At 32.4% G+C, this 12,854-nt stretch overlaps 1 long non-coding RNA gene across 1 annotated transcript in view; it reads left to right on the forward strand.

The window, feature by feature from the left end:
- Positions 1–12,854, forward strand: part of LOC141493140 (uncharacterized) — a 427,546-nt gene that overhangs the window by 304,127 nt on the left and 110,565 nt on the right. The window contains exon 2 of the long non-coding RNA XR_012470128.1: positions 3,213–3,262. This is a non-coding gene — a long non-coding RNA (uncharacterized LOC141493140). The remainder of the gene's footprint in view (positions 1–3,212; positions 3,263–12,854) is intronic.

Consider the following 12,854-nt stretch of genomic DNA (forward strand, 5'->3'; position numbering starts at 1 on the left):
CCATACAATATCTGAAAGGATGTTATGGAAAGATTATTATTCCCATTTTACAGAAGAAAAAACAAAATGGTTAAAACTTTTTCTAAGGTCATATGTCCAGAAAGTAAAAAAAGTTGGGAATGAAAACCCATGTATTTTGACTCCAAAGACAGAAAGTGAATTTGAATTAAACTTTACATGTCCTAATTCTTGTCTAACAAGTCTAGAATGTATTGGTGGGATGGAGATTATTGGGAATAGTTTAAAAATATCTGTGGGAAGAAGACATTCTTAAGGAAAAGTGACAAAACAACTCCCAGATATTTTATTTTTTCTCAGAAGCATTTCTTTGAGTGGGGAAAAAGAAAACAGTTCAATTTGTCTAGTTATTCTTAAAAGAAAATTATATATGGGAATGCTAGAAGTATAACTTCAAAATGACCTCATTTTTGCCATAATAACAGACTGGATGACTGAACTAGGGAAATATGATTATAATTCTTTTATTTTATAATGGGTGGATGATTGGAAATAATAATAAGTACATAACAAAGAGCAATATAAATGGAGAAAGAAATCTTTAATAGTAGTTGAAAAATGATCATATTCTTTGTTTATGCTGTTTATATATACATATATATTTAAATATACATACATACATGCATACACACACACACACACACACACACACACACACACACACACGGAGTACTTGGAGACCAGGGTCCTTTTCTTGGTGCTGTCTCTAGTTAATAAATTAGAGTTTTGTATCATCCTTTTACTTGAATATTTTCCATGATTTTAATTCTTTGATTCTAAACCTTTTAACTAAGTGACTAAATTGTTTCTTTAGTTTAGAATATATTTTAGAAGTATCTTCTTGAATGCTTTCTATTCATCATATCCAACATAATTTGAAGGCATATTTTGGTTGGCCGAAGATGTCTGAATAGGCCTATTAACATCAGGGATCCAAAAATACCTGGTTGGTCATGGAGACATATTTTAAGAGTCCTGTCATCTTAATCTCTGCTTCTGAGGGCATAGGCATACTCACTGACTATTTCTAATCTATGAGATAAAAGTTTGTAGTTTTAAAAGCTCTTTTAATATTTTCATGAACTAATGCTAAGTGAAGTGAGCAGAATCAGAAGAACATTTTACACATTAAAGCAATTTTTTGAGAAGACCATTTATGATTATTTAGCTTCTCTCATCAGTTAAATAAATGCGGACAATTCTAAAAGAAATGTGATGGAAAATGCCATCTAAATTCAGTGAAAAAAAACTAGGATGTCTGAATGTAGACCAAAACATATAACTTTAACTTTTTCAAACTTGTTTTATGTTTTTTTCTCATTTTCCCCTTTAGTTCTGATTCTTCTTTTACAACATAATTAAAATAGAAATATGTTAAACATGATTGTATATATATAACCTATGTCAAATTACTTGCTTCATGGGAAAGGAGGAGGGAAGAGAAGGAATAAAAAATGTGGAATTTAAAAGTTTTAAAACAATGAATTGAAATTTATCTTCTTATGTACTTAAAAAATAACATTAAAAAATTTCTTCTGACTACAATTCATTGGAACTATAATTTAGGTAACTAATGGATATACATACATATATATGTATATTACACCTATTCACATAAATGCATGTGTACATGTATATATAAATAAATAATGAAAATTAAGAAAAGTCTTCTTAAAAACCAAGTCAGGAACATGACACAGTTTTGTAGTACAGAAAAAGAAGCATCATTCTAGAAAAGAAATGATACCATAAGGCTTCCTTGTATTAGATGATGGTACCATTCAAATGCAATAAGGCCAGATAAATTCAGTTTTTCCTTTACCACTATTTCATGCCAATTTTCTTGGCTATTCTCTCATAGTACTCTCTCATAGTTCATTAATATAGAATGTGTATCTTGAGCTTTCCTTCCCCAGAGAGGATGATGCTTTGACTTCTTGACATAAAACATATTGCGTTTCAATGACCACTCCCTCAGCTCTATTGTAGCTTATTCCTTCCATCACCTTTCTTTATACCATTCCCTTTGGGTGCTCTTATAGTTCCTAGCCTGTGAAAGAGTTTCCTGTGCAACTGGAGTTTGAACTAGGGGTATATATTCCAGTAACATATCTCATCTACATGACTATTTTACCCTAATCTGATGGGAGATAAGTTCATGAAAGAACTGAAGAGTTTGTTGGAATTGTTGTCTAAAAAGACAAAGAGTTTCTCAAAAACAATTGCTTTAAACATCTAAATCAGGGTGTTTATTCATATAAAATATAACTTAGTGACAGTTACTATTAGTCCTATTTGTGTGAGGAAAGATCACCTGCAAGCTGGCAATGCCCTTATTCCTTATAGCATTCTTCTAATCATATTCATCATGTTAGAGCTAGGTTCTCAGGTCTCAATCTTCTGAGGAAACTCTTTTCCTCCTACCCTGAGGCTACGCAAATGATAATTATTAATCATAGATATTTGAAACAAATTGGAAAGGAAGAAGTAACAATAATTGGGATAAAAGGGAGAACTTAAGTAAAAATTGTAATTTTTAGGATTACTTTTAACATGGAATAGCAAATCAAAAATTTTTATTTTCTCCATTGGTTAAAAGTAGAAAATTCCTTTCAAGGTATAATGTAACATAATCACAGACTTTTTCACTTTTTTATGCTCACACTACTTCCCCCATCTAAGTCAGATATAAATCTGACTTAGATACTAAGTCTATGGACCCAGAAACATAACAAGGGGAGGGTAAAAAGGAATAAATAGATATTAAGTGTTTGATATGGACCAGACTAGACAAGGTGCTTTATAAATATTATCTCATTTGATTATCATATCAATTCTAGAAACCAGGTGCTTTTATAATCCCTGGTTTAAATTTGAAGAAACTGAGGCAGTCAGCTGCCCACCATAATAAAAAAGATAACTGCTTAAGGCAGGATTTGAAGTGTTTTTTTTTTTTTTTACTCTAAGTTTTTTTTTACTCTAAGTTGTGCTGCATAGAAAAATAAGATAATCTATGCTGATTGCATTAAATAGAATTTCAAAATTTAGTTCAATTAACTGTTGATAGTAAAGTGAAATTTTAATTAATTTAAGCTTAGCATTAGCCTAACCATTAGTAGTTTGGTTGTGGTAGGCAAATATTGTCATTGTGCCTAGAAAACAAGTTCCTCTTCTTTCTGTTCTCTCTTTTGTAGGACTGCTGCTGCAGCAAGCTTCCCAAGTACTCCCTTTGCCTTCCCTAAGGGTATGTTGTTTTTTTTTTTTTGGTTAGTTTTGACTCTGCCACTCCAGGAAGGATTTTTCTTTTAAACTTTCCTCTGGTAGAAACAATGAGAAAAAAAATGTGTCCAAGTTAATCACCTCAAAAAGGAGAAGTCTATGCTCCCCTACCCAAACTGTTATATTCTTTTGGTATAGAAATCGCCTGGTCAATATTTTCTTTTCTGTGCTTTTGGAAAGCTCTTAAAATATAATACTAAATAAAATATGATTTTATATGGTTTATAGTTTTGTTTTACGGAAGATACTTTCTATTCCTTTTTACTGAACCATTTTTGATCTCACTATTTCATAGACTGTTAACTATTTTATACTAGATATAATGAATTATTAAGACCAAAAAAAAAAACCAAATAGAGAGGGAGAGAAACAGAGATTTAGACCGGAATTCCAGCAAAAGTTGGGCAACTAGGTCATACAATGAATAAAGTACTGGGCCTGGAATCAAGAAGACCTGAGTTCAAATTTAACTTCAAATATTTACTAGCTGTAGAACCTGGGTCAGTGACTTTACCCTGTTTGTCTCAGTTTTCTTCTCTGCAAAATGAGCAAGAGAAGGAAATGACAAAGTACTGCAGTATTTTTTGCCAACTAAAACCTAAATGGGGACATTTAGAGTCAGAAAAGACTGAATAACTATGATTCAAAGAATGACAAAGTATTTAGCCATTCTATTCTTAGCAGCATCAAGATGGTTCTATAAGATTTAATGATGCTTCAACTGGGTTCTTCTTGCATTGGTTATAGTGTTCATTCTAATATTTCCATATTTAAGTATTTACTGCTCTCTCCATTTATAGCTACTTCAATGACAGCAGTGGCAGTGGTAGCATCCACAATGCACTAGAAGTCAAAATCTCAGGTTACCCACATTCTAACACCTCAACATATGTAAATTTGCCTTGTCTGATGTGCTTACTCATGGGTGTGATTCTCACATGTGGTCTACTTGTCAGGTCTGAATCTTCTTAGGATACTCTTTGCCTCCTACCCTTAAGCTAGTATAATAAACTATTATTTTCACTACCAGATGCATTTCTTTCTAGGATCTTAAATAGATAAATGTTGGGTAATCCCAGTCTGTCAGGAAATATATGGCAATACATGAATAAGGTATCCAACATAAACCATGGTTTGACCAGTTAAGAGATAGCTAAATTTTTTTATAGTTCTATTTTTTCTTCTTTCCAGACCAGTAAGAATTTCTATTACAGTTATTCTTAAATTTATAATAAGGAGCTTTTCTCTTGACAATCCAGGCATAATCTACTTATTAACATGCACCGATCGATACCTGGAGTTGACTTCTTCAACCTCCTCGATTCCAGTATTGGCATCTTCTGGTAATATCATCTTTTCTTTCTGTATTTAACCCAAGTTAGATTCTTTAATGACTCTCTGGGAAAGAGAAAGGAGAATATGTGAGAGACTTTAAAAAGAAAGAAATAACAGGACATTAAAACTGATTGGATATAGGGCATGGTGGAGGCAAAGAGAGAATGAGGAATTCACAATAGTTGCTCAAAAGTCAATTCTGTTAAGTACTTTTTTATTTATATAAAACTCTTAATTACTTTTCAAAATAAATGAGTGTCTTTACAACTCAAACTAATATCAAGGTGCCTATTTTTTTTCTAGATTTCCTCCAGCATTTGCTATTTTATTTTCCTTTTTGTTAACTTTGATTTATCAAGTGGGAACTGAAACTCCAAAATTGGACAACTGTGCACTTTTCCCAGCAGTACTTTTGAAAAAAACATCAGATAGTAAATATTCCATTAGTTAGAGTCTTTTTCTCTATTGAATGCTATGGTGTTAGATACATTATAAAAGATAATCAATTAAATTTTTATTGTGTGATCATTGTTGGAAGGGTCATGGCAAATCTGGTACACTATTACATTGTTGGTGGAAATGTGAACTCATCCAAACTTTCTGGAGAGCAATTTGGAACTACACCCAAAGGGCAACAAAAATGTGCATACCAGCAGTACCACTACTGGGTCTATACCCTGAAAAGATGATAAAAAAAGGGTAAAAACATCACTTGTGCAAAAATATTCATAGCAGCCCTGTTTGTTGTGGCAAAGAATTGGAAATCAAGTAAATGTCCTTCAGTTGGGGAATGGCTTAACAAACCGTGGTATATATGTATCATGGATGGGAATTCAGGGAAGCCTGGAGGTATTTGCATGAACTGATTCTGAGCGAGATGAGCAGAACCAGAAAACTATTGTACACCATAACAGCAACGTGGGGTTGTTGATCAAACTTGTACTTGCTCATTCCATCAATACAACAATCAGGGACAATTTGGGGCTGTCTGCAACAGAGAATACTATCTGTATCCAGAGAAAAAACTGTGGAGTTTGAACAAAGACCAAGGACTATTACCTTTAATTTAGAGGGGGGGAAAACCTAATATCTTATTGTCTGATCTTGCTATATCTTTTACTTTATGTTTCTGCTATAAGGATATGATTTCTCTCTCATCACATTCAATTTGGATCAACATATACCATGGAAGCAATGTTAAGGACTGGTAAATTGCCTTCTGTGAGGGGTTGGGAGAGGGAGGTGAGATTGAGGGAAAATTGTAAAATTCAAAATAAATAAAATCTTTAAAAAAGAAATATAGTTTGTAAGAGTTGTAAGTATCATGAGTTCATAATCAATTTATAGCTATACACTGTCTAGGAATTGGACTTTCAACTGTCCTAATAGAAATTCAGTTCTCAAGAGTTATAAATAGTTTAGCTTTATGGACTAATTTTTTCCCCTTCCATTCATCTTTCAAACATCTAATTGTGTCTTGGCCTTGAAGGTCAAATTTCAGTTCTAGTCATTCTATAAGGCAAATTTGGAAGTCTCCTATTTTGGTGAATATTCATCTTTTTTTTCCTGAGAAATATGCTAAATGTTGTAGTGCAATTGATTCTTGGTTTTAATTCAGCTCTTTTGAGCTCAAGAATAATATCTTCAGATCCCACAATCTTTTAATTTTGAAGCAGCAGTCTTGCATAAACCTGACCATGGCTCTTTGACATTTGAGTTATTTCTTTTCTATCCATTTGCAATGCTTTCTCATTTCTCAGATAATAATGAAATCTGGATTTCATATTCATTGGAGCTTTTATTTTGGTATCTATTTCAGGGGGTTATTGATGAATTCTTCCAAGTACTATTATACCTTCTTCTTATAAGATATGAGGGCAGTTTTCCTTGATAATTTCCTGAAAGATATTATCTAGGCTCTTTTTATGATCATGGCTTTCAGACAGATTAATAATTTATAATTATATGAATTATTTAGGATAATTAATTTATTGGTAATTTAAAATTAACAATTTATAATGAATAAATTAGATTAATAATTTATAATTATCCTTCCTAGATAGCATTTCTTTTCAGTTATTTTTCATGAGGTATTTTAAATTTTCTTCTATTTTCCTGTTTTTTAAATATATTATTGATTTTTCAAAAAGTCATTAACTTCCACCTTCCCTATTCTAATTCCTCACTTTCTCTAAATATAATCCTTTGTTTTTCATGTTTTAATTGCTTTAAAACATTTTCATACATATATCCTCTCTTCTAATTTTAAATGATATATTTTCCTTAGTTAGCTTTTGTTTTTCCTTTTCTATTTGGTCAATTCTGCTTTTAAATATATTGTTTTCTTCAGTCAAGTTATTTTGTTTGATCTTCCAATTTTTCTTAATTCTCCTGCGTGACTCATTTCTTTTCTTATTTTGTTTCCTTCTTTGCCTCTTATTTGTTTTTTAAAATGTTTTTTGACCTTTTAAAAATCCAAGAGGATTTTTTTGGATCATAGTCCCCTTTGAGGCCTCACATAGGCACCTTGTCCCCATTTTCCTCTTCTTAAATGACTTTTTCTCCTCCTTGTCACCAAGGAGCTTTCTGTGGTTAGTGTTCTTTTTGGGTTTTTTTTGCTCATTTTGAAAGTTGAGCTCTGTTCCTGGGGTACAGAGGGTATAGTCTCAAGCTTTTTATGTTGGATGCCATGAGTCTGATCCCTAGCTTTCCACAATGGGTTCAAAGGTACTTGAGGTGTTCTCATTTCATTAGGGAAACTTGCATGTTGCATCGCCTTTCTGGGGCTCTTAGTGTGCTTTCTATGTTGAGCATGCAACTCTCCTTGCTGGTCTGCTATACTGCTGACTTGGTGAAGGGGCACCCAGTTGCCCTGGTTACTGAATAGCTCCTTGGCTAAGAATCTCTTACAGATTTTCCCATCTCCCCCACCTATGTGCCATTGCACTCCCCTTTATTCAGGTGACAGTACTTTCCCCAAATCCCTCCAGGATATCATGAAATGAAATGAGGTTTCACTCTAATTTTTGTGGATTCTATCACTTTTTGGAGGCTTCACTTAAATTTGTTTCAGAGTGAAACTGGGAAAAGCTCTAGTTGCTTCCTAGCTTCTCTCTACCATCTTGACACCTAAAGGTCAACTTTCTGCTCCTTTAATTCTAATGTCCAGTCAACATTTTTATTTGATACTTTATCAATTTTTTTCTTCTGAATTTATGTTTTGAACTTCTCTGTCACTGTAGGAAATTTTTATGATTAAGTTCTTATTATATTTGCTATTTTTTATTTTTAACTTTATGTTAAAGTTTACATTGAAATTGATCATTGCTCCCCAGGAGAAGGGTGACACAGGCTCAACTTCAGAACTTTCATGCTAGTATTTCAAGAAATAGTTCTGTGAATTAGTGGGTTTTGTGGTCACTGCTCTACTGGCCAGTGCTCTGGTCTTTACTGAGAATGGGACCTTGTTCCTCTCTAGCCACTAATGCTAAGACTCCTTCTGTTTTCTTTAACTGTAAGTAGGTCCCTTGCTTTCCTATAGTCTTAATCACTACTGCTTCCTTCTACCTTGAAACTGAGACCAGGGAGCCTACTCTCTCTTTAATCACCAGAAGCATTCTGATTGGTGATTTTACTAAGCCTAAGTTTCCTGTTACTGAAGCCACAAGTGCTATTGCTCCTTTTGGTTCTGGTCCTGTAACCTGAAACTGTATTTAGGCAATGAAATAGGCTCTTCAATCTAGTGCTAGCAAAAGGTCTTCTGCAGTCACCTTCTGACCGTTTTTCAGATATCCTCATTCCCATCCATGGATGCTCCTGAAACTGCTATTGCTGCCAGTGCAGCAACTTCCAAGGTTCTCATTTAATGCTTCACAGTGGCATTTGCTATGGCCTCACCAGGACATCCTTATAGCAGATCTTATTGCTGACTTTCTAAGTTATCTTTAGCTGTAAAATTATTTCACCCAAAACTGTTGTTGGTTTTCTTGCTTCAGAATTTTATTTGAGGTGCCATTTTTTAGGTTATTTGGAAGTAACTTTGGGAAAGCTAGTGGAATGCTTCTCTATTCTACTTTTTTGACTTCCCTTTCCCTTGCACCAAATCTCACAATCTCTACTTCCTCACTATGAATAAGAGCATTAATACTTATATTACCCTTATTCTTCTCTATCTCCTGGCAATGTTATGAAGAAAGTCTTTTAATCTCTGCCTCATTTTCCTTAACAGCTATATCCTAAGCTTTAATTTAATCTTTTAAGTTTAATAACTTAAATTTTCATTAAACCCTAGCATTGTGCTAATTTGGGTGCATATTTCTGCCATTGTTATGATTACATAAATCTGAATTATCAATAAAATTAAAGTATATGGAGCTAAAACAGTATTTATAATGTTTTATATTGTATGAAATTGAATTGATCTTTGGAAAAAATTTTCTGTTTGTTTCATAGATTTAACATACTTTCACATATATATAATATATACTTCATATATGTTTATTATTGCAAATATATGTATGCATATATACTGCCAATATATTTATATTATTTGAGTGCTATTGGGAATGCCTAATTCCAAACTTTATTTTCCATTGTTGACAGTTTTGGTTTTTTACAACAATTGTTTTTAAATCAATTTTCTAACTCTAACTGTCTTCTTTTTAAAAACATTCTTCTGGCTGTAACCACATTATTGGGAGACAGGAAGGTTAAGAGAGAGAGCTATTCTATATGTCAAATATTTAAACATCTGGTGTTGGGAGGAAATTCTCGTCTTATGTAAGACCCCTCTCTTAATACCAATTATCCAGCATGGATTATGAGGTGGATATTCTATATTATGACTGGTTAGTCATCATAAAATCCAGAATAAAGATACATCTACCTTTGTAAATATACATTTCAAAACTTGGAAGAGCATAGAAACCAGGTTTTATTAATTGGAAAACACACACACACACACACACACACACACACACACACACACACACACACACATATATATATATATATATATATGAATAGAAGCTTGGGCAGAATGCAATAAGTACAAAGGAGTGGCCCAAAGATTTCTGTGGCAACTAAAACTAAAAATGACATTTATTACTGAAAACTTCCAAAAAACTTCCCTTTTACCCTTTCTTAAATGCAAGATATTTTTCAGTAGAGGAAGAAATAACCTCCCTATGCATTGCCACATATTCAAGATCTAATAACTCAGCCAATTAAGTTCATAGGTTGGATGAATAAACATGAATATAAGATTATAATTGTCAGGATATATCAAGCTTTAGCAAAACACTAATAATGATAATAATAACTAATATTTATATGTTATCTATTGAGAGGTAGGTACTCTAATTTTTCCTATTTTGCAGGTGCAGAGATTAAACAACAACTAGTAACTATTGGAGGATAGATTTGAATTCAGCTTTTTTCTTGATTATAAACCTTGTCCCTTATTCTCTGTCCCAGACTGTATATTTTCACTTGGAGTTTTATTTTAGAGGAAAATTGCATTTTGATTGACTTTTAATATCACTGTCCTGACATTTTCTAATGCAATTTAATTTGTGCCTCTTATTGTTTAATTTTGCTCACAATTAACTGGTTTTTTTTGCTGTTGTTCTGTTTTTTTTTGCCTAAGATATTTTCAGTGCAGTTAGGTGGCTCAGTGGATAGATCACTGGATATGAGGAAGACTCATCTTCTTGATTTCAAATCTGGTCTGGATATTTTTAGTTGTAGCTGTGTGACTCTGGGTAAGCCACTTAACCCTGCTTGCCTCAAATTTCTTTATCTGTAAAATGAGCTGGGGAAGGAAATGACAAACCACTCCTTATCTTTGCCAAGCAAACTTTAACTAGAGTTTCAAGGAGTCATACATCTGTAAAAATATTTGGACTAAAAGGCATTTCCAATTATATATTTCTTTGTTTTTTAACTTTAATCCTATGTTCTATGTTATAATTGAATCGCTTGATCAATTCTTAAAATGTTAGTGTGTCCTACTCCTCAAATGACTTCTTTTCCAGTACTCTAGTCTTACTTTTTGGGTTTGCCAAAGTACAACAATGTTATTCCCTAAGATATATGATTGGAGGTACCTTTCATTCTATAATTAAGTCCCTATGGACCTGAGGACTAATGTGATTTTAGAATCATTCTTTCTGCATTTCAAACAGGCTAGTCATCGTAAACAGATTACAAAGAGAATAGAACCTTCCAGCAACAGAGGTCAGATGAAATGTTTTCAAAAATAAAATAAAAATTTTAGGTAACTCAAGATTTTCCATTTTTATGTACTTCACTTACTATTAGTGAAAACCCACAATTAGGTAAATTTTTCAGCACATTATAAATATATGTTCATATCACACATATAAGATTCTCATTTTTATATTATAAAAATCTTGCATTAGCATGCAACATATTATACAAGTTGAATCAAAATTAGGTTTTGAAACTAAATGCAAGTTTGTGGAAAATTAAGTTATATGTAAATAACCATGAATTGGTTAAATGAGATCTAAGTTGATAAGAGAAACACACATTAGAGTTTCCATTAACTCTGTTGTCCAATAAATTTAATGAGAAATTTAATTATAGTGATGAAACCATGGGAAGTCTTACTTTCATTAAAAAGTCATTTTTGATGGCATCTGTTAAGCAGACCAAAGTTATAGTTTCCTTGAGTTCAAGGCATCACATTAACTAAAGAAGTATTTAGAATTGATGAAGTTCCTTAAGGCAAAACAAAAAAGATATGGAAGGGTATCTTAACAAAACCAAAAGCAAAACAAGCAATATAATTTGAGTGGTTCTCAATTATTGCATTATCTTCTATTTGAGTATAATCATATTAAAATTTTTATTTAATTAAACTTAAAACATAATTCATGTAGCATGCTCACCTTGAAGTGACTCAAAATATCTTAAAATTTTGCTAAAATTCTTGCTGATATTTTGGAGATCTTTTGTGGGTAATATTAAAGAACATTTATATATGTAATTAAAAAGGTAAACATACAAAATTTATTGTATAATTTTTTACTACTATTTTATTAACACATTATCTTGGTTTTACAGGTGTGTTTTGGAGGCAACAAATATTCATTGTTAGGTCCATTCACAAAGTTCTTTTTGTCTGCTCAGATATCTATGTTAATATGAAAAGTTACCAACTGACAGTTGAATTCTTTGCAAAAGATTGAGAACTGCAAACATAATAATGTTTCAGGAATGGGTTCCATACTGACTGGATTGAGAGATTGATTTTGTGTTATGAATAGAGCAAAGATATGTTGATTTACAAGTGCTGTACCCAACTAATTGGGTATATCGACAGAATTATGGCAATTCTTATCATGAATATTAGAGGATTCCCTTAATTCAAACTGACTCCTTCCCAGGAAAAGGGGGAAGATAGTTCCACCTTCATATTAGTCATAGTTTAGACTATAGAATATAAAATCTTGACTCCTATGTCAACATGAGAGAAAATAAACAGCAGGCAAGAGAAAACATCTGACCAGTTAGACTAGAACTAATATCCTGTACTTAAAGAAAATTTAGACTTGGATCTTCTGTTCTGTTCTTTGGTAAATTCTTTCTTGTTAGATAAGAAAAACTGAAAATTGACTCCGCTTGGCTTCTTTTTCTGACGTGGCAAAAGACCCTTGCTTGATTCTTTGATGAACACAAGGCAAGGGCTATCTTTGGAAAGCTGGTATTTCTGTTATTTTCTTTACCATTTTATATATATACAGGTCATTATCGATATAGTTGTATTAAGCTAGGAATTTCCTTCTTGTGTGACAAGTGCTTGGAGGCACCTTAAATTTCCCTCTCAAGCAAAATTATTATGATGCGTGGGTCAACCTGCCAGTTACTATCTTGTCCTTAGTGTACAAATATGCAGAGTACTTGTCTTTAACAGATTTGGGGTATGGTATATATTTATTAATAATTTAATGATTAATATTTGGAATGGTTATAATGATAATTATGATAATATATAGAATTTCTACAGAGTGCATTCACAGTATGCTTTATTTACATAGTCTCATTTGACCTGAACAACAACCTGCTGAGATGAATACAGTTCGTATCAATTCAGTCTTGAACAGGTCACTGTTCTGTTTCTAGCAGTGCTTAACAAGATATGATAGCATGGACCAATTCTTGTTCAGAAGACAGTCAATTTCACTAATGGCAAAACT

Source organism: Macrotis lagotis, chromosome 7, assembly GCF_037893015.1.
Source record: "Macrotis lagotis isolate mMagLag1 chromosome 7, bilby.v1.9.chrom.fasta, whole genome shotgun sequence".
Taxonomy (NCBI): Eukaryota; Metazoa; Chordata; class Mammalia; order Peramelemorphia; family Peramelidae; genus Macrotis; species Macrotis lagotis.